The sequence below is a fragment of the Cryptotermes secundus genome, unplaced genomic scaffold (genome assembly GCF_002891405.2).
Source record: "Cryptotermes secundus unplaced genomic scaffold, Csec_1.0 scaffold1703, whole genome shotgun sequence".
NCBI lineage: Eukaryota > Metazoa > Arthropoda > Insecta > Blattodea > Kalotermitidae > Cryptotermes > Cryptotermes secundus.
Window position 1 is genome coordinate 8940 of NW_019744157.1, and position 4799 is coordinate 13738.

Genomic DNA, 4799 nt, shown 5'->3' on the forward strand with positions numbered 1-4799 from the left:
CTGCAGGTACTCAAGAATTTCCCAGAATTTATGAAACCCGAAGGTTCATTACTGTTTAATTGTTTCTTGCATCCTGTTGTGTTTTAAATGAATATTAGAGTTAATTTTACCGACCACACAACACGTTTTTTATTTACTGTCACACTACATGTTTCAACCTCAAGAGGTCATCCTCAGGTGTACGAACACAGTTGCACAATCACACGCAATCACATTCGTTTTTCCCCTTATTTTGATCCTGTATCTTGTTCAGGTCCACGCTCAAATAATGTGTCAAGTTCTTCTTATCTCAAATAATATGTGTCAAGTTCTTGAGCGTGGACCTGAACAAGATACAGGATCAAAATAAGTGGAAAAACGAGTGTGATTGTGCAACTGTGTTCGTACACCTGAGGATGACCTCTTGAGGTCGAAACATGTAGTGTGACAGTAAATAAAAAACGTGTTGTGTGGTCGGTAAAATTAACTCTAATATTCATTTAAAACACAACAGGATGCAAGAAACAATTAAACAGTAATGAACCTTCGGGTTTCATAAATTCTGGGAAATTCTTGAGTACCTGCAGAATTGGCAGCTCCTCCAGAAGGGCTCAGGTCCGTGAGTAATTAAGTATTATTTTTTTATTGCTAGTGGGGTGGGACTAAGTCCCTTGTGCTGCGGCCACTTCTAGCCTATTTTACCGGCCCCAGATGATAGGTGAGGGTAATTGTGGAGCAATTTGTGGAATGAAGATTGGCAAGGGAAACCTAAGTACTTGGAGAAAACCTTCCCCAGTGCCACTTTGTCCACCACAAATCACACCGGGATCGAACCCGGGCTGCCACGGTGGGAAGCCAGTGACTAACCACTTGAGCTATGGAGCTGCCTTAGTAAGTAACAATGAAAAGGGACTGATAAATTGCTGTAAAGGAAATGTGATCTGTTCAGGAATGTAATGTGAAGGAGCAGAGATGGACCATCACGTGTACATCTATTCAGAAATGTGATAATTGTCCAGTGCTGTGGGAATTCTGTAATGTCATTTTTAATTTAATGTTTAGTGTTTATGTTAAATGTTTATTTGTATCCTCAGTTCTTCAGCTGTTGTCTTACAAGCCCTTTGATTCTAGGTGAAGACTGCAGTAGATGACTTGAATGACACACTCATTACTAGGGCTCGGATTTCTATGACCTAAAAACTTTGAAAATATGCATGCATTTATGCCCTAAAAATGGCAAAGTATGACCTAAAATATGATAGAATGGCCCACAAAAAATAAGTAAGTGTTTAACAAAAAATCCTAAGAATGGCAATTTATATTTTATTATTTCCGACACAGTTTCTTATTTTATTGATGGTAACAGCGTAGCAGGTAGTGAGATAGTTCTTTCTTAATGTGGATTCGGTCGGAATGAGATGAGTTGTATATTTTTCAAGGAAGTTTCAGAAACTAGGTGTATCTACTTTATGTAATGGAACATTTGATGAAACCATCATAGTACAAAGATCCTTTGAAAACTCGGAGGCATTTCCTGATTTCGGTGAACTGGAGGATGACTTTTCAAACAATAATCGCTGTCTACTTTCTGTGGTAATTTCTCTGTTTACACAGCTTCTATGTTTAGCTGTATTGCAGTGTTGTTGCACCGTAAAACGTTTGTCTGCCGTAATTTTAACTACACACATTTTGCAAAATAAATTTCTCCGTCAGTACTAAAATATTTGTCACCAAACTCTTTAATAAAACCACGCAACTTCATACTATTTGAGCACTTGACTTTAGGCATCTTGAAACTATACTGAACAACTGAAGTTATGAATACAGTACTGTATTGGACGGGTTTCTGGGAGAGGGTAGAAATTTACCGCTTTGTGGATGGAAAAATTTTTCACCAATATGCAAGAAACAAACTGGACTTCAGGTATCACTACAGTGGAGGAGAAAAAGAGACACAGACAGACAGACAGACAGACAGAGGCAGAGGTGGCAATTTCTCTTTTCAAAGTGGTTGATTCTACGCCAGGTCAAGAACCATTACCCTTCACACTGTACAGTATTCCTTCAAATCCCGTTACACAAGGCCAAATATTTCTAAGAAATGAAGTTCCAAATAACATCGTTGCCAATACTTGCAAATATATTTCTGAGCAATAAGTGAAACTCGCCTAAAATATGACCAAAAATATGATTTTATATCACTTCGGGCCCAAATATGACCTAAAGCTAAAATATGGTTCAAATATGCATTTATATGACCAATAAAAACCGTATTTTCATGTTCACAAGAGTCAGAAATGCGTTTATATTTAATTATACATGTGAAAAGATGCCAGGATAAAAATATGACATGTCATAGAAATCAGAGCCCTACTCATTAGCAATTTAGCTGATATTGTAGTGGTTGGACAGACAGGTCTCAGAAAAGACATTGTCACTTGCATGTGATATTACCACTCACACTCCATTGTTCTTAACCATAAGTAGATCGAAGAGACAGATCATACCAACAGATGCAGGCAGTGAACAGTTGACCTCCTGCAAAATGTACATTTGGCAGTTAGTGGAGTGGTGCATTAACATTCTTCTGATGTTGAAAGAACAGGAATCTATTCTTTTCTTTTTTTTTTTGTCAGAAGTCCAAAATCTATGCGAGACCTAACAGAGAATATCCACAGTTATGAAATTTATATCCATACCCTTGACAGTGCATGTATACATCCACGTCTCCATATGCCTTCGTGGTGTAGTGCTTAATTAGTTAAGCACAGGGACTTTACCTTGCCTTACCTTTATCCTTGTCAGTATGTTTGGTAGCCGTGACTGTTGGAGCAGTTTGCGAGCATTACAATAAAATTTATGTATGTGATTCAAATTCTAATTGCCAATTTATTATTCCTTTCAGTGCTGTTGTTACATACGAATACTTTAATTTCATAATTTGACTGTTACTCCCTTTCTTACAGTTGTAAATACTATACATTGTGATACTGGCGAAGAAAGCAACCATATCCTGGGCACAGAATAGATACTTCTGCTTGGGTGAGGTAGAAACTTCTGTACAGCAGGTCACTTGGCCTATTAGGCCATTTATTCAGCTTGACGCAGGAGGTGAACCTGAAAGAACAGATCATGATGGAAACTAATGATTATACATGCCTGAATTACATTGAGTTTAGAAAAGTTAGGCTGTAGTTCAGGAATGAAGCATTTCCATTCAGGTAGGCTGCTAATTTTTGTTTTTTCAGTGATCCGTATTCAGTTGCTTAGGATGAGTGCATATGATGAATTAGGAGAGAAGTGAAAGTAAACATTCACATCACTTGATTGGCGGGACTGAGAAAATCATGAAAACCACCTGTCAGGATTGACTAGTTAGGATTCAAATATCACTACTTGAAGAATCCTGTTTTATGTAAACATCGTATACATTTCTGTATGGTTCTGCTGACATTTAAAACTGATAATATTCTGGGTGGGTATGATTATTTTGCTGTATTATTGAGTTTGAGTTAAGGCCTCATGCTTTTGTCTGATTCTCCAACCATATGTAGTTTCCCTCTCCAGTGAATTAGCTCCCATGCCACTGGGATTACTGGTTATCATCTGCACTGTGCAGTCACCCTTGTGTCTGAGACAGGCCTACCTGATGTCACAACTGTTCTCAGTAATAAATACTGTCATGTGTCTGAGGTTTGCATGACTAATAAGACAGGGTTTGGATTTGATGATTGAATTTATTGGATCTTTATACAGCTGGTTGCAACAGTTCCCAAATCTGACACACTGTCATCTTTCAACAGGATACTTCATGGGAACTATTCTGACTTCCAACTGAACTGTCAGTTATTGTTGGCTTCTCATTATATAGCCTCGGTTTGGACCGCAACACAGAAAATATAATAGAGGAAATGTCTTCCCCCCCTCGCAGACTGAGATCATTGGTTCGAATTCCACTCGAGAAATGGACGTCTGTTTGCATTTATTCCACTTTCTGTTTTTGTGTTGTGTGTGTAGATAGTGGCCTTCCGACCGGCTGATCCCCTGTCCAAGGAGGCCTACCAACTGGTAAGATACTGAAAAAGCAGCCAATGTCCACAAGTGCTCTAGAGCCTTAGATAGATAGGTGGAACTGCGTGGAAGTTTTTGATTTAATTAAATCAAATTTCATTTAAGTTTTGAAAACGTGTCGACATAAGATATCGCTGTAAGTGAACAATTATTATTGTACATAGGAGCATGTGCAATATGATCCTGTAGTTTGAAGCCAGCTGTATGTAGAGTATTCGTGTTTGTGGCCTGTTTCCATCCTCAGGTTACAGGTTAGGGAAAGGAACCCCACCCGGGCCACAGTTTAGTTATACTGCTAGTACTAGTATGGAACAGGAACTGTTGCTTAAGACTACCTACTGTGTGATGCCACATAACCTATTACAATTTAATGAGAGAATAAATTTCAAATTAAAGCCAAAGATAAATTCCCTTGCAAATCTGACCTTGCATAACACTAGTGCTAAGGACATTTAGAGCAATTTGGCATTTTATTTGTATACAACCTTTCAGCTGAATAAATTCTGAAACTGGAACTTGCTTGAATCATATTCCCACAGAGCAAGAAGTCGTTAGAACTTAGGAGGCAAGATGTGTCACTTTACCGACTGGATAGAATCTAGAGGATGGCTCATACCTTGTCCATCCTAGTACTTGGATACTACTAACCGCTACTAATGCTACTTACTAACTCAGCTTTTTCGACGAATAAGCTTAAGGCAATTCGAAACAAAATGGCGATTTTGTATACGGTGTGCCATGGATATATA

At 38.3% G+C, this 4799-nt stretch overlaps 1 long non-coding RNA gene across 4 annotated transcripts in view; it reads right to left on the reverse strand.

Moving 5' to 3' along the window:
• Positions 1-4799, reverse strand: part of LOC111874611 — a 10763-nt gene extending 5964 nt beyond the window's left edge. Inside the window, exons 1-3 of one of the 4 annotated variants that reach the window (XR_004514128.1) lie at positions 4718-4799; positions 2961-3096; positions 2441-2517 (exon numbers count right to left, since the gene is read on the reverse strand). This is a non-coding gene — a long non-coding RNA (uncharacterized LOC111874611). The other 3 variants (XR_004514127.1, XR_004514126.1, XR_004514125.1) reach the window with 3 other exon arrangements.